Source organism: Perca flavescens, chromosome 10, assembly GCF_004354835.1.
Source record: "Perca flavescens isolate YP-PL-M2 chromosome 10, PFLA_1.0, whole genome shotgun sequence".
NCBI classification, from domain to species: Eukaryota; Metazoa; Chordata; class Actinopteri; order Perciformes; family Percidae; genus Perca; species Perca flavescens.
The window spans coordinates 1,414,334-1,436,833 of record NC_041340.1 but is presented as its reverse complement, the minus strand read 5'-3'; the positions used below and the strand labels follow the sequence as shown (position 1 = coordinate 1,436,833).

The 22,500-nt window shown below is 39.9% G+C and overlaps 1 protein-coding gene and 1 long non-coding RNA gene across 2 annotated transcripts in view; both read right to left on the bottom strand.

Annotated features, from left to right (window-relative positions):
- Positions 1-22,500, bottom strand: part of nipsnap3a (nipsnap homolog 3A (C. elegans)) — a 171,704-nt gene that overhangs the window by 40,281 nt on the left and 108,923 nt on the right.
- LOC114562971 (uncharacterized) overlaps positions 22,347-22,500 on the bottom strand; it is a 1,300-nt gene continuing 1,146 nt past the window's right edge. The window contains exon 3 of the long non-coding RNA XR_003693562.1: positions 22,347-22,456. This is a non-coding gene — a long non-coding RNA (uncharacterized LOC114562971). The remainder of the gene's footprint in view (positions 22,457-22,500) is intronic.

Sequence of the window (22,500 nt, the reverse complement as noted above, 5' to 3'; positions counted from 1 at the left end):
GCCAATTAGTGCCCTTGGTATAAATAGGAACCAATCTTTAGTTCCACAGGTGAACCCGGAAGCACATACAGTTTTTCACCACATGCGCACTCACGCACACACGCACACACACACACACACACACACACACACACACACACACACACATTGTTATAATCCACATGTATATACAGTAGGTTAGTTTGCACTAATAGAGCTTTACTAGATGGCAGTCCCCAATATCTTCTCTATTAAACTAGGAGAGTTCATCATTAGTTAGTAAAACGTTTTCGTCCTCGTGCAGCATTTTATCTCGGATGAAAGTGAAAGTAAAACATTGACATAAAAAATAAGATTTATTCTCCGCTTTAAACGTATTCAACGTGTTTACAACTGGAAAACTCCTCAGATAATTCAGAGATGTCCATTAAGTAGGTACATCTTAACGTTTAATTTGATGGAATAAAGTCGTGATTTAAGTTGTAAACAGCAGAGAAAACCAAACTTCTTTCAGTCATAAACGTGTTCAACTCACCAGGATGTTGAGATTCTGCCATCTCAGCTGCTGGTCACTTATTCTCTTTATCAAAATAATTTAGATAACTTTACTGTAAATCTATACATTCGTGTCGAAGTAGGAAGGTGTTCATCACACAGAACGAACACAACTTCCAGATCGGAACCTTCAAAATAAAAGTCACACGTTACAAAAACAGGTTTGTGAGGACTCACTGTGTTGTCATTTGTTTGATCTTTCTTATATTTAATGATTCTTGTTGGAGGGAGAATTACATTTTTATCACCAGCTGTTTACCTGCTGTGCCTCTAATAAAGACCTCAACTTTATTGTTGTAGGAACCGCCCTCATTTCCGGTTAGGGTTACACAATGTTGTAGCTCCACGACGTTTATAGAGAGGAAGAAGAAGCGGAGAAGAGACAGTAGACATCGCGCCGAGTTCACGTGAGTTTGTCTTCATTTATATATTATCTGGAAGTTACACCTGTATGTGTGTACTCTATGTGTACTCTGTGTGTACTCTATGTGTACTGTGAGTGTACAGAAGCGTTTTGACTTTCTGAAAATAAACGGGGTGATCACCCTGAGACTGGAAATACTGAAACCTGTCAGAATGTAGTTTTTATTGTTTGTAGGCTTTAAAGAAAAGGAATAACTGCTTCCTGTCTTCGTTTTGAAGCTGGAAATAAAATAAACAAGAAAACGAAAATTTATATTTCTGTTTTTTTCCTGATTGTGCGCATGCGCTGAAAGCGTCCGCAGCACCCATCCTATGGCAGCGCGCAGAGAGAAAAAAAAGTGGTGTGTGTGTGTGTGTGTGTGTGTGTGTGTGTGTGTGTGTGTGTGTGTGTGTGTGTGTGTGTGTATGTATGTGTGTGTCTGTACCTGTTTTACTATATTCGTGGTCTGCACAGCCTCGTGGGGACCAAAATGCTGGACCCCCCAAGGTTAAAGAGCTGTTTGAGGGTTAAGACTTGGTTTTAGGATTAGGGTTAGAATTGGGTTATGGTTAGGGTGAGGGTAAGGGTTAAGGTTAGGCATTTAGTGGTGATGGTTAAGGTGAGGGTAAGGGTTAAGGTTAGGCGTTTAGTTGTGATGGTTAAGGTTAGGGTAAGGGTTAAGGTTAGGCATTTAGTTGTGATGGTTAAGGTTAGGGTAAGGGGCTAGGGAATGCATGTCAATGACGGGTCCCCACAGAGGAAGTGAAACAGACTTGTGTGTGTGTGTGTGTGTGTGTGTGTGTGTGTGTGTGTGTGTGTGTGTGTGTGTGTGTGTGTGTGTGTGTGTGTGTGTGTGTGTGTGTGTGTGTGTGTGTGTGTGTGTGTGTGTGTGTGTGTGTGTGTGTGTGTGTGTGTGTGTGTGTGTGTGTGTGTGTGTGTGTGTGTGTGTGTGTGTGTGTGTGTGTGTGTGTGCAGGACTGTTTATGGTATTCTGATAACAGACTGCAGTCAGTCAGTCACTAACGATGGATGTTTTATTCACCACTGACTGTATCCTCTCTGTTGTCTGCAGCAGGTCTATTGATACTCAGTCATGGATCCAGATCCAGATCTCACCATCATCCTTCTGGGAAACACCGGAGGAGGTAAAAGTGCTTCAGGAAACACCATCCTGGGACGACGAGCATTTGAGTCGAGACAATCCTTCAGACCAGTGACAACGCAGATCTCTGAACAGACTGGAACTGTGTTTGGGAAGCAGATCTCAGTGATCGACACTCCAGGAATATTTGGATCTGAGAGGGAGATTCAGACCTGCTGTCAACGTGTCCTGCTGTCCTCCAGACCTGTTCTGTTCTTGGTGGTGTTCAGTGTCGGACGTTTTACCAAAGAACAAGCAGAGGTTATGATGACAGTCGGAAGAGTCCTCGGGCCTCAGGTATTTGATAAGTGTCAGCTGCTCTTCACAGGTGGTGATGCCTTAAAGGACCGGTCTTTGGAGGATTTCATCTATGGAGATGAAGAAAGTTCATCACACCATACAACATTTTTACAGAAATGTCATCTGTTCAACAATGTAAACGAAGGACGGGAACAAGTCAGAGAGCTGCTGATGAAGACAGGCCACCTCGGAACCCAGGAACCACCTGATTCACCAGGTACCATCTTATATAATCTTATATCATGTTTGTATGATAGAAGGTGTAAATATGGGTTAATAGGTGTGGCAGCAATCACTTCAGGGTGTCAGGTCAGGACACTATTCCAATGTTCAGGTGAGAGTGTGGGGAGAAAGGAGATGCAGAGTCCGGGGTTGCAGTTTAGATGGTTTATATAAACAAATAAGCTTGTGTTTCTGTGCGTGTGTGGTTCTGTTACAACAAAGCACAGCAATACAGACTGTTTAGAAAGAATAGTTACAGACCAATAACAAAGGCAAACCTAAGCTAAAACATAGCCAGCTACAAATAGCATGCACAGAGCAATGTTAATGAATAACAATAATAACTGGACTGCGATGAGCTAAGATTAGTAAACACAAGGCATTCATGTAACCTATATAAATGACAGTCATAAGAATTATAACAAGTATTTAAACAGAATAAACAACCGAAATATTCAGTGCACAGCATAGAAAACAATAGCTATTAGAATTAGGGCCGTCAATCGATTAAAAAAATTAATCGAATTAATTACAAACTCTGTAATTAATTAATCGAAATTAATCGCATACATAATTAACGGTGCCTGAACCGATACTTTTTAAGAAAGTAAAAAAAGAAGGGTACTAAACAACAGTCGGTCCCCATTAAAGAAGGGCTTGTTTAATGCTAAGGCCATAGGGGGCAAAATTAAATGATTTGATAATAATCTATAACAATAACTTATTTCACTAGTAAATTGCTGTTGAACGACAAAAACAACCACCAGATGGGAAAAGGACATTTACAATAACTTCAAATGCACCACGAGGCTGTAGTTTACCAGTTTCATTGAACGCACCGTCTGTGTTGTTTTTCCGACGGCAGCTGCAGATTGTTAGCCTAGAAATCCAGACGTACCCTAGTGGCAGCTGGCTGGTCAGGCTAGCAGACTGTTACATACCGCCGTTGAATCCTCTACAGTAAAACACAGTCAAACTTTACACCGTTTAGCGTTAGCTGTTAGCATTTTAACAGTGTTTAATCCAGCTACTAGCTAGCGCTAGGCTAACATTAGCTGCTGTCCAGTATAGTGTTAACTAGCGTCAGGTGCAGCGGTGTTTGTGTTGCCTGTATCGTCTCAGAGCATCAGAGAGAAGAGCAGACATATCAGGGCACCAGAGTTCAGTAGCCAGGGTCGGCAGGAAGAAGGAACAAGTAGCTAAATGTTCCCATCAATGATCCAGGCAGCACGTTCTCGTCTCCCTCCTTCATTTTACAGTCCAGTAGGGGCTAGAACGGCTCCGGGTCAAACCTCAAAATGGAAGGGATTAATCTGCGTTATTTTTTGCTATTTTTTGCTTGTTATTTTGACAGCCCTAATTAGAATGTAGAACAGTTAAACAGACTATTAGAAGCTAGCGGCTAGCTCTGAATCCCGTTGTAAACTAACAGAAATGTAAATACATCCATGGCTAATAAACACTGACGGTGTGTTACCTAACACAACAATTAAACTTACATTTCCATGGACGCACACACAGAAAATAAACTGTCCGTCAAAAATCGCCGCAGTCTAAACTCAAGTTCAGCTGATGTCTGCTCCTCCGTGCTTCTCACTCGCTGCTGCGTTCAGGGGCCGTCGTCAGTGTGGGAACAGAGAGTGCACATGCAGAGCGTGTGATCAGACACAGTGGATACATAATGGGAATGCATGCTCAGGGCATGGCCTTTTTTTTACAATGTTCACTTGTTCTGTGTATAGTACCGTGGTCCGCCCGAGCCAAAGCTGGGACTAATTCAGGGGAGAAAGTCCTGTTTAGTCTTCTTGAACGATGAGTAACATTATGACAATTAATTGCATTTGTCTAGACCAAACCTCTTTCCTAACAAGATTTTCTTGCCTTCATCATACGTCATTTGTGATGTTGCAGGTAATAAGGGGCCGAGCAGCGAAGCATGAATGTCCCGCTTTTACTCAGTAGCATGCATGAAAACTCAAACCAAACTTTGCCAGTCCAGTCCTATGCCAAACTTAATCATTGTGATTTGTGTGCTAATTGTCCTGATGGTGGCACTACAACAGCCATCTAAAATCCTAAAGTTTAAAAAATTCATAACAAATCGGCCGTACACTTACAACGCCGCAACTTATGCCAAACTGTCGTTAGGCCTATTTTAGGGGTGCTGAAGCTACCCTAATTTGTTCCTAAGCCCCCCTAAGTAATAATAAGAACAACAATAATAATTCGATAATAGTTTTTTTACAGTGCACTGTGTACTACGGTGAATCAATCTTCCTTCACCATTCATCTGTGTGTGTCGGTGTGTAGTGTATCTGTTTTAATTCTACTTTACAACTGTCAGCTGGTCGAAATGGCAGTTAGAGGCTCAACGAGCGCCCACGTGCACGGTAACGGTATGTGGATGAGCGAGGTAGAGAGTTAGCTACTGAAGAGAGCCAAGCAGCATTAAAACAAAACAGAGAATCAAAGATTCTGCAACTGTATCAAGCATCTCATTATCACTAATCATATCCCCATTCATATTTACACACAACAAATGATATATATCGCACGATCTGATATCACCAAGTAATTAACAGTCCAGGATCAATGACAAAGTTGTTTGCCCTGGATTAACATTATAACCAACCAATCAGTGACACGTTTTGCTTGTGATGTCATTAATAGTGCGACGTGATGGCAAATTCAAAAAAAAAAAAAACGCCTGCCAGTTTCACTATCGTAACGGCCGCCTGCTCCAGAGCTGCACGATGCTTCACTATCGTGCTTAAAAGGTAAGATTTAGCCTACTTCCAAGAGTTTGAACGTCTTCAAAACATTATAGAGTTGATGTGTAGCTAGGCTAAACAAGTTAACTTGTTAATGCTACTCGTTTGTAGCGGATTAAATATCAGGTAGTAATCAACTGTAAAGTAGCTACACCTTTTTAAAGGATCCCTTGGTAAGTGAAATTGTAGAAAGAAAAAAAAAACACGTTGACACCAACATTTAGTGGCAAAATCCATTGTTATGTCTACAAAATTATTTTAGATATAGTATAAGTTCAAGTCACCACTACCTCTGGTCAAAATATTGAATTAGTATCTCAATATATTGACTCAGTATCTCAGAATATAAACAAAGAATATCAAAGTAATGAGAAACTATAAAATATTGACTTAATCTCAATATATTGGCTTAGTATCGTAATATATTAGTAACTCAACATATTGGTTCAGTATCTCAATATATTGACTTAGTAACTCAGAATATTGACTAAGAATCTCAAAGCAATGAGAACATTCAAAATATTGACTTACAATCTCAATATATTGACTCAACATCTCAAAATATCTCAATATATTGACATAGTAACTTAGAATATTGACTAGGAATCTGAAAGTAATGAGAAACTTTAAAATATTCACTTAGAATCTCAATATATTAACTTCTGCACACCGGCGTGCAAAGTATAACTTTGTATTATGAGTCTGGAGATCCTTTTTTCTTGTTGAAGGGGAAATCTATTCTTGGGACACATTTGTTTCTACTGTTTAAACTGAATTGTATTAATGTTGATAGTGTTTGGATGCTTTCAATGGTTTCTTCAAATTCTGCATTAGCAAAACACAAAAAAAATTATAAAATGATAAATCTTTACCCGGACAAGTGACTTTTGTTCATGGACAAGTGAAACGTAAATGTACTTGTCCGAAGGACAAGTGCCTCAAAAAGTTAATGTCAAGCCCTGCAGATAACTAGCATGACCAGATAGTGTGTAGCGTGTTTTCATAGGATTAAAGTGGTTAGCCTAATGACTGACATTCCATCTTGTTAAGAGATAGAACTGGACAGTGATATTTTATTTCTTATCAATATCACACTTGGTAGCTCAACCCTTTCCAAATGAATTACTGTTAGGACACTAGCTGGACATGCTAGTTATCTTATGAACTTGTTTAGCCTAGCTACACATCAACTCTATAATGTTTTGAAGACGTTCAAACTCTTGGAAGTAGGCTAAATCTTACCTTTTAAGCACGATAGTGAAGCATCGGCGGCAGCTCTGGAACGGGCGGTTAGTTACGATAGTGAAACTGGCAGACGTTTTTTTTTCTTTTTTGAATTTGCCATCACGTCGCACTATTAATGAGATCACAAGCAAAACGTGTCACTGATTGGTTGGTTATAATGTTAATCCAGGGCAAACAACTTTGTCATTGATCCTGGACTGTTAATTACTTGGTGATATCAGATTGTGAGATATGTATCCAGCTACAAAATAGCCGAAAATTCGGAAATTAGACAGAAATACAAAGAGTTGTGCTATCATGATGATGCACCCCGAACTTGCAGCTTTCAGAGCTTTAAAGACGTTGCAAGTAACTGGAAGATTCATCTCGTCTCGTCGCTACTCTTTTGTCTGAACTCGCTACTGCATGCACACACACAGACACACACAGACACACACCGATACACACGCAGATGAATGATGAAGGAAGATCGATTACACATAGTGATACAGAGTGAAATTGTAAGTTGTTTTTAATGACCTGCTTACCTTTAGCTACGTTTTCTTGAGGTAAAGAGGATATTTTGGTTTGCTATGGAAAACTAAAGACTAGACTAAAGTCTAGCTAGAGTGAACGAGGGAAATACAAGAACAACCTATATTCTTATATCCATCAAGCTATCCACAGCTCTTTAGGGACTGTTCGTTATTTATTTAAGGGGCCACCGGAGGAGTTTTGGGACCTTTAGCCAAAATAGACATGACCCTCCCCGCACCAGTAAAGAAATTTCTATGACCCTCCAAAACAATTTGGAAAAAGGCATGACCCTACCCCAACAATTTATTGATACCTTCAGTACTGGTATGCGCTTGGCAAACATATACAGATTGCAATTGTTTTTTTACAGCCATGACATACATGCCTGAACCTCTGCATTCTGATCTGACGCATCCCACTCCTCTGTTATGGTGTGGGGGCCATTTCAGTAGATTTACTCACTAACATTGTTGTGGAAACACAATAAACATGGAAACTAAATGCACACTTCCTGCATTACTGCATTACTTCAAATACTAAGTTACTCCTCTAGTAAACTAGTATCCACATGAAATAAAACAATAAAATATTGAGACCATTCAGCAAGGCACTCTGGGTAACGTTCAACACACAAACTGGTTGCTATGGATTCGTCACTAGGCTGCCTCCACTTCGCCGTTTAACTAAAGTGGAATAAACATATAAAAGTCCAAATCTACACAAACCTGCAATCAATTAGTAAGCTGACATCAAATGTGACATTTAGGAAACCTTTATGGTAACCTTGGCATGGTAAGATGTCCAGACTAGCAACAGTCATTTTCATTTTTTACGTTCTGCTGCTCCCATCGTCAGCCAGGAAATATTTTTTTTACTAAAGCAGTTTATGAAATCAGATGTACCACCATTTAGTTGTTTTGTGTTATTTAAGATATTTATAAAATAGCTGGTCATGCCAGGCGTAATTTATATTCCAGTCATTTTTTAAACAATGCAATTATCCGTTTGAGCCACCAGGGGGGAAGCTCCCCTTCCCCCAGCAAACTCATGGGTCAGACCCATCTGGTAGCAAAGGAGGGCCGACAACTCGAAGAGCTACATGGAAAAATATGCACCAAACAAGCCACTGTGAAATTTTGCTGTTTCATGAATACAAAAGTTGGGTGACCCCCCTTCAATTCATCCTTCAATTCATTGAGCAGATGGATATTGGAAGATATTTTATCAGAGAGAAAGAGAAGCAGGAGATTGGCAGAGCAGTTGATTCTTCTAACAATAAGCATTTGTTGGCAGGCCTAGGTACTATGCATAGCCTAAACTGAATTATTTATTATTATTATATTTATTATATATACTAGCTATATTCTTACCAACTTAACTTTCTGCATTCATTGGCTGTGATAAATTAAATAGATATGTAGATGTTGCCTAAATGTAGGCTATAGGCTAAAGATGAGCATATACCCACAGATACACATGTGAAAAAAATGAAAGCAATCCTACATACAGTACATACATACAGTAATCATTACTTCAAATCTTTTATTCCTTCCACCATCAGGTTATTATATTAAGACAGTAGCCACTTTAAGTAGGATCCTTATCAATAGCCTTATCAATATCAACACTTTTATTTATATCAAACATTGTATACATAATTTGGCAGAATAAATTATCTTTATTTGAGAAACGCTCAAACTTCAATTCAATTTTATTCAATTTCAATTCAATTCAATTTTATTTATAGTATCAAATCATAACAAGAGTTATCTCGAGACACTTTACAGATAGAGTAGGTCTAGACCACCCTCTATAATTTACAAAGACCCAACAATTCCAACAATTCCAGTAATTCCCTCAAGAGCAAGAAGTGCGACAGTGGCGAGGAAAAACTCCTCTTGGGAAGAAACCTCGACAGACCCAGGCTCTTGGTAGGCGGTGTCTGACGGGCGGTTGGGGTGTGATGAACAGTGGCGATAGTAGTCACATTAATAATGGAACAGTGACTTCAAATGGTAGTCGTAGTAGTTCATGTCATATCAGGGCGCTGCAGGGTGTTACAGGATGTGGCGTGGCCCAGCAGAGCATGGATGGACGTAGCAGGAAGCTGCAGGGTTCAGCAGGAAGTAGCAGGGTTCAGCAGGAAGCAGCAGGGTTCAGCAGGAAGCAGCAGGGTTCAACAGGAAGCAGCAGGGTTCAGCAGGAAGCTGCAGGGTTCAGCAGGAAGCAGCAGGGTTCAACAGGAAGCAGCAGGGTTCAGCAGGAAGCTGCAGGGTTCAGCAGGAAGCAGCAGGGTTCAGCAGGAAGCAGCAGGGTTCAGCAGGAAGCAGCAGGGTTCAGCAGGAAGCTGCAGGGTTCAGCAGGAAGCTGCAGGGTTCAGCAGGAAGCAGCATGACATTGCAGGGCACCGCTGAGTTCAGCAGGGAGTGCAGCAGGACCATGGCGACAGCTGGAACCAGGATCTTGGTGCCAACGTTCTCCAAGGAAATACGCTGGGGAAAAAACATAAGGACTCCGGGGAGTAAACTCCCCAGAAGCTAGGATTAGTAACAAGCATTTCCGGGACGGGATGCACACAAATAGTAATAGTAATAGTAAAAGTAATAGTAATAGAAAGGGAGAGGAGAGAGCAGCTCAGTGTGTCAAAGGAAGGAAGGAAGTCCCCCGGCAGTCTAAAACTATAACAGCGTAACTAAGAGAGACAGGTCATAAGGAGAGGTAGCCTGTTCGGGCTTTGAACTCTCCCCTGCCGGATCAGGCTGTGCTGGCCTGCCTGCCTCTACTTTTGTTATATATTATTAATCTAACAATTATGAAACTTGTGTTGTCAAATTTCACTATGACCTTAAAATTCTGGTTTATGGGTTATACTGTATGCAACCCAAACTACACAGCGGAATGTCACTCGGATTGAACCATCCACAGTGCAGTTACAGTAATTAGTGTAAATAGAAGTTATCTTATAGAGAGAGGAATTTGATATAGTATCCTATTACTTTATCACACATTTACATGAGCAGACAGATAACATTTAAGTCATTACTTACAGAAGAACTCATCAGGAGAGAAGTCTGGCCTAAGTAAATTCCCCCATGCAGCATTGATGTGTCTAAAAACTAACATTACAGTAACTTTACATTAACTTGTGTTCAGTGGTGCAATGTAACGAAGTACAAATACTTTGTTACTGTACTTAAGTACATTTTTCACGTTTCTGTACTTTACTTAAGTAGAATCAATAGTGCATACTTTTGACTTTTACTTCGTTACATTTTGCAGCAATTATCTATACTTTCTATTCCACTACATTTCTACAACGTTCCGTTACATTTTCTGATCAGTTTCCCCTGCCAAAACGTCTTCCTGACCGTCACACGTTTGGGGTCCACAGGGAAGCCTTCAGCAGCGGCTCCTGCACCGCCAAGACCCGCCCTTCAATAGCATTTATTGGCCAAGCATGTACAGCTCTCAGTACTACCACTGCTCCCATTACTACTGCTGCTCCCGATTCTCTGCTTGGTCATATGTAAAGCATCCATTCACATAGGGTTAATTTACAACCCGTATATTTATCTTAAAAACACTCCCGCTCCTCCTCAGCTGTGAAGCCACGTACTTGTTGTCCAAGCCCGTGTGTTCTCGTTAGATAAATGTGTGTGGCATTCACTGTCCCGTGGGAAATAATGCAAAGTTGAGCTTCATGCAGATCACCCTGATATATAACCAGAATTGTAAGTCAGAATGTAAACTGGGCCACAGATGGTAAGCACAATTACATTAACCTAAAACTAACTTAATTAAAATGCCACAGCCCATACTGTTTTTGTTTTATTATTAGAATATACTGTAGACATTAACTTACCCACAAAAACTGAAAAGGGAAAAACCTAAAATCACATCAGTGCGTGTGGGACGATGACAGTGTGACAGCTCTGCAGAGCTGTTTTGACTGCACATAGTGGAGCGTTGTTGTAACGTCATATATTAACTTTTGTGTGGATAATGTGATCCCGATAAAACGTTCCAGTTTAGGAAAGTCATATTATTGAGTCAACCACTCCCCAACCCTGACATGAACAGTAGGCCTGTTTCTTGGGCATAAGCAATGTGATGAGCAGCAATGTTTGGCTGGCACTTCTGCTGACAGAACGCTCATGTAGCATATTTGTCATTTTTCTCCTCTTCATTTAACTCTTTTTCCTGTTCCTCCTTAAAATGCTCGGCCCCGACCATCGCTGCGGAGCAGGTATAATTAATCAATGTTTTCTTTAAGTACATTCAATAATTGTTTTACAATTTATTTTGCATGGTCTTGCTAAATAAAGAATATGTTAGTCTAAATTAAGCCTAAATGAAGCCAATCCTCCCAGTCATAATAACTAATAATAACATAATTCCACGAGGCTCAGCCCGAGGATGGGGAGTGGCAGCCATATTTGACTCAAGCCTGTTAATAAACCCTAAACCTAAACAAAATTATAACTTGTTTGAAAGCCTTGTTCTTAATCTTCAACATCCAACATGGAAAACATTACAGCCAATTATATTTGTTGTTATTTACCGAGCTCCAGGTCCGTATTCAGAATGTTTATCTGAATTCTCAGAGTTTTTATCATGTGTAGTTCTTAAATCAGACAAAGTACTCATTGTGGATGTTTACAACGATATCCTTAGTATTGCTTTCAACTCACTACTAGATTCAATTGGTTTCAGTCAGAGTGTGCATAAGGCCACACACTGTTTTAACCACACCCTCGACCAAGTGCTGGCATTGACATTGAAGATTTTATAGTATTTCCGCAGAAACCTTTATTATCGGACCATTCTTTAATAACTTTCGAATTCTTACTACCCGACTATACGAAATTAACTAAAAGCTTCTACATTAGATGCCTATCTGACAGTGCTATAGCTAAATAAGGAAGATAATTAAGGAAGATATTCCAACAGCATTTAACTCAATGTCATGCTTTAGTATAACAGAGGACATTCATGTTAACTTTTGTCCCTCCCAAATTGATAAATTTGTAGACGGTGCTACGACTTGCCTACGGACGACTTTAAACTCTGTTGCTCCCCTCAAAAAGAAGACGATGAAGCAAAGAAAACTAGCACCTTGGTATAACTCCCAAACAAATTAAAACAAATCTCGCGAAAACTTGGAAGAATCTCGTGTAGATTGGCAAGACCTATAGGATCTATCTGAAAACCTATAGGAAGGCCCTCAGAAACGCCAGATCAGACTATTACTTATCATTAATAGAAGAAAATAAGAACAACCCAAGGTTTCTTTTTAGCACTGTAGCCAGGATGACAGATAGCCACAGCTCTACTGAGCCATCTATTCCTCTAGCTCTGAGTAGTGACGACTTCATGAGCTTCTTCAATGATAAAATTATAACAATTAATGGTAAAAGTATCTTCAGCTAAGCCATCTACCTGTCTCTTAGACCCCATCCCAACGAGGCTACTTAAAGAAGCGTTACCCATGGTTAACTCTTCATTACTGGATATGATCAATATATCTTTATTAACATGTTATGTACCGCAGTCATTTAAATTAGCTGTGATAAAACCTCTTCTGAAGAAAAACCACCCTAGATCCTGAGGTCTTAGCCAACTATAGACCTATATCTAATCTCCCCTTTCTCTCAAAGATCCTTGAGAAGGTGGTTGCCAATCAGTTATGTGATTTTCTACATTGCAATATTTTGTTTGAGGACTTTCAGTCAGGATTTAGAAAGCATCATAGCACAGAGACGGCACTGGTGAAAATTACTAACGACCTTTTAACTGCTGCAGACAAAGGACTTGTCTCCATACTTGTTTTACTAGATCTTAGTGCTGTATTTGACACTATTGACCAAACCATCCTGTTACAGAGATTGGAACATTTAGTTGGCATTAAAGGAATCACACTAAGCTGGGTTAAGTTGTATTTCTCTGATCAATCTCAATTTGTTAATGTTAATGATAAATCCTCCAGGTACGCTAAAGTTAGCCATGGCGTTCCTCAAGGCTCAGTGCTTGGACCAATTCTATTCACCTTATATATGCTTCCTCTAGGCAATATTATTAGGAAACACTCAATTAACTTTCACTGTTATGCGGATGATACCCAATTATACCTATCAATCAAGCCAGACGAAACCAGTCAGTTAACTAAACTTTAAGTATGCATTAAAGATATAAAATCATGGATAACCTACAATTTTCTGACGTTAAACTCAGATAAAACTGAAGTGATTGTGCTGGGCCCTAAACACCTCCGAACTTCATTATCTGAAGATATAGTTACTCTGGATGGTATTGCCCTGGCATCCAGCCCTACTGTCAGAAATCTAGCAGTTATTTTTGATCAGGATATGTCCTTTAATGCCCACTTAAAACAAACATCAAGAACAGCCTTTTTTCATCTTTGTAACATTGACAATATTAGGCACATCCTGTCTCAAAACGACGCTGAAAAAGTAGTCCATGCATTTGTTACTTCCAGGCTGGACTAATGTAATTCCCTACTGTCAGGTTGCTCAAATAAGTCCCTTAAGACTCTCCAGCTGATCCAGAATGCTGCAGCGCGTGTTCTGACAAAAACTAAGAGAAGAGATCATATTTCTCCTGTATTGGCTTCTCTGCATTGGCTTCCTGTAAAATCCAGGATTTAATTTAAAATCCTTCTCCTGACCTACAAAGCTGTTAAAGGTCAACCACCATCATATCTTGAAGAGCTCATAGTACCTTATTGTCCCACTAGAGCACTGCGCTCCCAGAATGCAGAGCTACTTGTGGTTCCTAGAGTCTCTAAAAGTAGAATGGGAGCCAGAGCCTTCAGCTACCAGGCTCCTCTCCTGTGGAACCAGCTCCCAGTCACCACATTTAAGAGTGAACTTAAAACTCTCCTCTTCGATAAAGCTCATAGTTAGGGAGTGAGGAGTTGCAGAGTCCGCCTAGCCCGGCCCACCTGCTTCTGTTCATATTCGTCAAATTCATCTACCATACAAATAATAATATAATCAGAGTAGAGGGAGGCAGGCCAGTACAGCCCGATCCGGTTGGGGATAGCTCTAGCCCGACCAGGCTCCTCTCCTTAACCTGTCTCTCTTAGTTATGCTGTTATAGTTTTAGACTGCCAGGGGACTTCCTTTGACACACTGAGCTTCTGTGTCCTCTCTCTTTCTTCTCTTTCTTTTTTTCTTTTATGTTTTGTTTTGTTTGTCCCGTCAGACACCTCCTACCAAGAGCCTGGGTCTGTCCCGTCAGACACCTCTTACCAAGAGCCTGGGTCTGTCCCATCAGACACCTCTTACCAAGAGCCTGGGTCTGTCCCGTCAGACACCACCTACCAAGAGTCTGGGTCTGTCCCAGGTTTCTTCCTGGGAGGAAGGTTTTCCTCGCCACTGTCCCACTGAATGCTTGGTCTTGGGGGAATTATTGAAATTGTTGGGTCTTTTTAAATTATACAGTGTGGTCTAGACCTACTCTATCTGTAAAGTGTCTTGATATAACTCTTGTTATGATTTGATACTATAAATAAAATTGAATTGAATTTAATCAACTGCTGCTGATTAGAATCCATCTGGACAGTTTTGATAAAAGCATCACTGTCTTTTGTGTTTTCCAGTCGATGATTCCAGGAACCTGAGGATCGTGCTGCTCGGTCTTCCTGGAGCTGGAAAAAGTTCATCTGGGAACACCATCTTAAGATCTGAACAGTTTAAACCAGGCTGTGGCTTTGGTTTAGTCAGTAAAGAGACTATCTCTAAGTCAGCCATAGTGGAGGGTCGTCAGGTCACAGTGGTCGATACTCCAGGAATCAGTGATGAAGTTCAGACTGGTGAACAGCTGTTTAAAGAGATCATGAAGTCAGTAGTAAAGGCCAGTCCAGGACTTCATGCCTTTGTTATTGTTCTCAGAATAGACAGAATCACTGAAGCAGACAAAAAAAAGTTTGAGATGCTTCCAAAACTGTTTGAAAGAGATGCTCATAAGTACTCCGTGGTGCTTTTCACTCATGGAGACGAGCTGGGAGGTCGGTCCATTAATGACTTGATCCGGTCTGACCGTCATGTGTCTGATCTGGTCTCCATGTGTGGAGGTAGATTCTGTGTGTTTGACAACAAAACCAAAAGAAGCAGAGAGCAGGTCAGAAACTTCCTGAGTAAAGTAGATGAGATGGTTTCAGACAACGGTGGACAGCACTACACCGACGACATGTTCAGGATGGCTCAGACGTTCATTAAGGAAGAAAGGAACATGTCCGGTGAGACAGGTCAGTCACGTGTATTGAAAAGATTGTTGCTTCATCTAAGTACTCATAAACGGAAGTATTTCTTAATAGTTCTGGTTGCAATAGGAGGAGCATTAGTGGGATCAGGAAAAGGAGCATTAGTGGGAGCAGGAATAGGAGCATTAGTGGGAGTAGGAATAGGAGCAGGAGCAGGAAAATGAGCAAGAGCATGAATAGGAGCAGGAAAAGGAGCAGGAGCAGGAAAAGGAGCAGCCTCAGCAAGAATAGGAGCAGGAATAGGACTAGTAGCAGGAGTATGAATAGGAGCAGCAGCTGGAGCAGGAAAGGAGCAGCAGCAGTAGGAGTAAGAGCAGCACTAATGGAATAACTTCTGCTGTGATTTGGGGCTAAATATATAACAGTTGATTTGACTCTAATTTGTCAGCTGTGTGGAGGTGAGAAAGTAAGCGGAGTTTGAACTATTTCTGAGGTCAACACGGAACATGTGATAAATTATCACTATTTAATGATATCACATCTCTCTATGACTTTTGTCTTCACTTTCCAATGTGGATGTTCACAACACATAATCTCTTTAGTTTCAGATGTCATACAATTTCTTTTTGTAGTTTAACCATCAGTAACCATAGATCCCCTCTGCCCTTACAATGAAACTAAAATCCTCCCTCAGTGACACAATAATATCTCGGCAGATAGAAACATGAAACCTCTCCCAAACTGAATAAATACTGCTTATATAAACACAACACTGCTTTGCTCGCTCAATCCAGTCCCTGCACTGCAACCGCAACTTTTCTGCAAATTTGACCAATAACCTGAAGTTTCCCGCGACTTCAAACAATCCCAGCAGTCCCACATGCCAGACTTTGCCTCAGTATGTGACTCTGAGAGCCAATGGAGTGAGAACGGGTTGATCGTTTCCTTGTTTCTGATGAAGACAAGACGTGTGTGACTGACTCACATTTACCAACAAAACATACAGCGGAAGACAAAAACATTTCAGACAATCCTGCCAACCTGTATACATTTCAACCTTAATGTACGCTGTAACGATTTTTCACTATAAAGTCGCGGAAAGCTGCTGCTGTTTCAATCCTGTCAGATCTCTGCAGTGGTCAACTTTTTACAAAAGCTCCCGCGAAATCAAGCATTTTGGGCCGCAACAATCTCAAAAAAAGGCCGCGAAATCCTGGAGGGACTGTCAATCGGGTTGGAACTAAGATATCTACTGAAAAAAAATATGATTTCATCGACAGATTTAGCTCCTGTACAAACTCTTAATGAGTTATGTCCAATTTCCTGACAATGCTCCTCCCATTTTGAAGTTTATTGTTAAATAGCTTGAAAACCAAAATAAGATATCAACAAGTCACATACAACTGCTTTTGATCAGCTTCATCCAATGATGATCTACAGAACATTTGGTAACAATCGGACCTACAGTTTAGGAGGAAATGTCAAAAATGGGTTTTTCAAAAAATTCTAAATGGTGGAAAAGCATCATGGCAGACTGTAATGGTCTGGGAGGCTTTTTGTAGAGCACATTGAGCTGCATGTGTGTGAGAAATTCCAAGTTAGTCGGACTCACGATGTGAGAGGTGTGGCCTTTCAAAAAATCTTGTTTGTAAGTCTTAATTATAGCGCCACCATGTGGCCAATTGGGACCTTTCAGGTTTAGAACCCTAATAAAATGAAAATGAAAACAATTGAACTTTTAGTGAATACCCCTGACCTTTAGAACAACATGACCCTTTAAAAACAGGTTTCAACACAAAACAGTTTGAAGCCACCTTTATGTCCCCACTTTGTTCTTTTGGCCCCACTTTGTTCTTATCTGAGATCTTGTGTTCTGGTTAACAGACCGTGTGGGGACCGGCTTCTGTTCATGCTTTGTGAAGACGTTTAAACAACCAATCAGCTTCAGTCCGCCACGTGTTGATGAGTCCACAGGATTTACTTCTTATACTAACGTGAGCAAAAATATCCGTCAGAGGCCTCACATACCAAAAATGTTACATGTGGACCACTAGGTGGCGCTATAATCAAGGTAGACGCGTTTTGACCTATAACTCCCACATTACACATTGCATATTTAAAAACCTTACATCCACGCATTCCTTGGATCAAGCTGAATCACATGACATAGGCCACGTCCAGAACCACCAGCTTCAGTCTGCCACAAGTTGATGGGTCTGTAAATGAAGTTTTCAGGGGGATGCAGAAAAGGTAGATTTGTCCCATTCAAAAAATTTGAAAGACAACCCACCCCCCAAAAGAGGGGGGGGAGGGACATGCAGGAAATCGTCACAGGTCAGACTCGAACCCTGGACCGCTGCATCGAGGCAGTATATATGTGCGCCTGCTCCACCCACCAAGCCAACCCGGCTATTAATATTGTTTTGTGTTTTTCAGATGCCAGTCTGACATTTAGTCTGTTACTGTTATTGGTGTGATATTTGACCTAAAGTACTGCTTCACTTATACAGCGTTACTGTCCATATAATCATATTATACATTAGTTTTGATCACTTTTTGTTGTATAAGCTTGAATATTTAGAAATTATTGATTTTTGATTTTAAGTTTCTTTTGAAAATAATGAACCAAAAATCTAAATATAAATTAATAAAAATATAATTCTTTGTAATGTTTTAAACTGGTTGTGTTTAACCCTTGTGCTGTCTTTGCCTCAACGTTTTGTTTTTCTGGGTCAAAATTTAAAATTACAACACCTTTTTTTTTAGGTTTTTGTCAGTTTTTTTTTAAAATTATTTTAAGTTTTTTTTTTAAGTGCTATAAAATTGAATAAAACACCAAAATTCAGTGAAAGTAGTGAACTTGTGAAGAGTAATGGTTGTATGGAACCGTCCATGTTATTTTTTTGACAATTTGGTTAAAAAGAAACCAAAATTGCTGTAATAGAAACTTTTAAAATGCGTCAAATTTGGACAACACAAGGGTTAATGTTCGTAACATAAAGTAATTTCTTGTATTTCTGCATTACTTTGGATGATTTTATAAAGTTTTTACTGTACATGAATGTTTAACAAATGTTTAATTTACTCGTGTTTCTGATCAAGATGTCAGTTTTAAAGAGTGATTATTTATAATATAAACAGAATATAAATGATGCTACATTATTGGATGATACATTTTATAAAGTCTGACATATTTTAAGATGTTTAAGTTTCTGATGAATCATTTCTAAAGCCATTTAACTTTGTATTTTGTTGACGGATTTTTGTTAAACATGACTCTTACAGTATGAATTTGAAATCTTTTGATCTCTTTTCATTGATTCCAAATAAACAGAAACATGTATCCAAACTTTTAGTTTCTGTTTTTATTAAACCCTATGCGCCCGAGCTTGTCATATACGACGAAAAAAGGCGACAAACAGCATCTCCGATTGATATTTTAATCATTTTACAGCCATAAGAGCTAGAGACTTATGGTCTTTTCCAGCTAAAAGGCCGTCACGGGGGTATCTTTGGTGTCTGTGACGGCCCTAGGCCTGTCATACATGTGTACTGTGGTTTGTCTTGTCAACTTGCAGGTGTAGTGGAAGCGATAATGAGATGACTGGGAGCACCTGGCCGGTCCTATTTAACCCCGCTAGCCCCGAGACCAGTAGCGGCATTCCCTCGACAGCACTCCCGCATGATTTCTCTTTGTTTAATCAGTCCCTCCAGAAAAACGTGATTGTGCGGTCGCATAATTCAACGCATCATCAGCCAAAGTCTGCATATTTATGTGGGGGGCATTTTACCGCAAGATAAATTGCCGATTTCCGCGCAAAATATGCGTGGCTTGCATGATTTCATAACCCCCGCATTTTCGTTGCAAAAAAGTCGCATAATATATCTTAGCAGAAAGTTAAAAAATGTTGCGTTTACTTCACACAAGAGCAGCCATTTTCCCCTGTTGCCATGGGAACGTTATGAAGTGATGTAATTACGCGACGTGAACATCATCAAAAAGCAGGGTTACTGTTTTTTCTCTTTTTCATCAAACTGCAGTTTTTGCAAGTTCCCATAATTTCATCGCATAAAATTGCATAAATATCATGTATAGCATATTCCATCGCATTTTTTAAGAAAACGTGCCGCATAATCAAGGATTTTTGCCCCACAACAATCACAGAAAAACTCAAATGCATTTTTCTGGAAGGACTGATTAGTTTTTCCCTTTGTTAGCTACAGACAACATGCACCTTACATTCTCCACTACATCCATACACCCTCATTCACCACTGATACGGAGAATCACACCTCATCTTTCTTTTGTTTGCAGTTGTATTCAATAAATGTTGCTTAATTATTGTTAGCTTGCTATGCATCTCCCTCTTTTGTTGTGGCCTGTGAGCCGGTCGTAACACTGTCTTTGTAGCCCTTACAGGAGGTTTTCTATCCAGCCTGGAAATTGTGCCTTTTTGGGGGGTCTTTGAGCAATAAATCCAAACTCTTACAGCTGAAATTATCTTGTAAGAAACAGTATGTTTGTTACAGCTCCCCCAAAATATAAAACATGGCATAGTTCTCCAATAGTAATGTTGGGAATTAGGATGGTACAGATACAGAATATGCAGTTTTCTTATCTCAGTATTCTTGTTCTTTTCTTTAAAGCAGATTAGCTTAGATTTAGAAAATAAAGTTAAAGAAATTAGTTTGATAATAAAATAATGTATCATACATGTAGATTAAACATGAAATACCTTTTGAAAAGTTATGTAACTGCCATTTTGTGCATTTCGCCATCAAAACAGGAAGTGGGTGTAACTTGAGTGTATTGACCAATTGGCAACAGTCCAACTCTGAGCACAAATAAAGGCTGATATTTACTTAAAGTCATAGCGCCCCCTAGTGGCAACAGGAAGTAGGCCTAAAAGTCAAGGTGCTATACTTTAACGAACTCCTCCTAGAGATTTCATCCGATGGACTTCAAACTTGGTCTGTAACATCCTAACACCTTAACGAAGAAAAGTTATTAAAAGAAAAACTTTTCGTCAGATGGTGTGGGCGTGGCATGGCGGCCATTTTGAGTGTTTAGCGATGAACGAGAAAGTGGCTGTAACTACAGTGTTGTACATTGTCATATCTGCTTGAAATTTCCCACAATCAACAAGGGTCCAGGCCTGAGGACACCTACAGGCCAAAGTTGACTTTTGGTCATAGCGCCCCCCGCTGGCAACAGGGAATCAGCCTTATATGACAAATATCATCCGATTTACATGAAACTTATAATGCTATCCGTCTATCTGATAAGCTGTATGGTACAAGATGAATTTCCGAAATGATCAATAAATGTCTATCTATGCTTAAGCCACGCCCCCTTTCACAGCTAATGAACTGTATGATGTAGACCCTTGTGTGAGGTATCCTTGAACTCAGCAGGGAGTTCCCTTTTTATTGTTGATGATTTGCGGTGTCTGAGTGTCACACAAATGTACGGTAACAAGGAGCGGTGTCCGTCAGTAACCCCGACGTGCAAGGAGGTGCGAGGGCCCGTCCATCGCTGCTTGTTTATTAGGTATAATATTTTATGAATCAGGTTTATTGACCATTAAATCCAAAAAGGAAGTGTAAAACTAGCGGTAGTAATTTAGAAGATGTAACGCAGAATTAGAAAAGATAATTTGTACTTCATGCTTTATAAACTATGTGCAGGACAGTGTGTGTCTCTGTGTGTGTATGTCTGTATCTGTGTGTGTGTGTGTCCGTTGGAGAGAGATCCTACGCTGATATTATATTCTACTACATGGATCATATCTCCACGGCAATGTTTGCTTATAATACACCAGGGCCCGTGTAATCTGGATCAAATTGATACAGATTTGGAAATCCCATGTTTTGCTGTCCAGGATCTCCTGATCCATTTTACTTTAATGCCAGTTTTTTAAAGGAACATTGGATTGGGTCACTGTGATCCAAAAAAACAAATTTCAGGATGACCAAATCCTGTTGACCAGAGCCTTAATGGAGTCAACAGTGTAGCCTGCTGGCTCAGCTAAGAACTACAGGTAGGGAACATACCGGTGGACATAAATAGCCATTGGTTGTTTTAATTTTAAGAATTAGAAACATTTTACATTTCTTATTTTGTTATAATGTTAAATAGTAAAACTAAAACACTACAATAGTCCATATCTCATTAGATGTGACATGCTTCATATATGTTTCAAATATGAAGACATGTATATATCATCAGTAAACCTTTATTTTATGATCATTCACTTAAAAAAACTTCTCTGGTTTTAATTGGTTCAAAAAATCACAACACAAAAATCCACCCTTCTGATGGGATCAGGATAATCCTGTTTTTTGGACAAAATAGATCCCAAACTGAGTTAAAATTTTCGAAAATCCCAAAGGGCAGGTTTGATCCAGATCAAATAGAAGATCAGATGACATGGTCTGATCTTAGTTCAGAATCCCTCTTTTGCTTTTTAAAAACCCATTTCCAAGATTTGATCCAATCCGTGATCTTAAAACTGGGCCCAGCAGTACAACATACAGCCCAACCTGCACCAACTCCCCATGTGTATCAGAGGGTTAGGTGTAATTAATAAACAATACTGGCCAGAGCCCCCCCCCCCCCACAACCGCAAAAAAATCACATCTATTATAATTTCTGTTACATAAATAGACATTTGCACCAGAACTTGTTGCAGAAACATTCACCAGGATGCAGAAAATGAAAAGTTTAATGTTCAAAATGTTCAGCAGGGGAAGAAGTATTCAGATTACTGCAGTAAAAGTACTAATACAACAAAGTAATACTACTGTTACAGTAAACGTCCTGCAGTAGAAGTACCATCAGGAACATGTAGTTAAAGTATTAAAATTAAGAGATTGTTATTGACATCAGGAACAAACCCTTTAATACAGACAGTTATTATTGATGTTACACCTTAGTTTACAGTTGGAGCTAACGCTGAGCTGTGATTGGCCCACAGAGGACAGTCTCTGTTGCCGTGGAGACCCAGGTGTGACAACAGGAAGTTACTTCAGCGGAGAGAAAGCACACGGAAACATGAGTTTATTCTCCTGAGACTCCAGATGCATCACGCTGTTTCTCACTGAGAGAGGGAGAGAGACAGAGAGGGAGAGGATGATTCATATT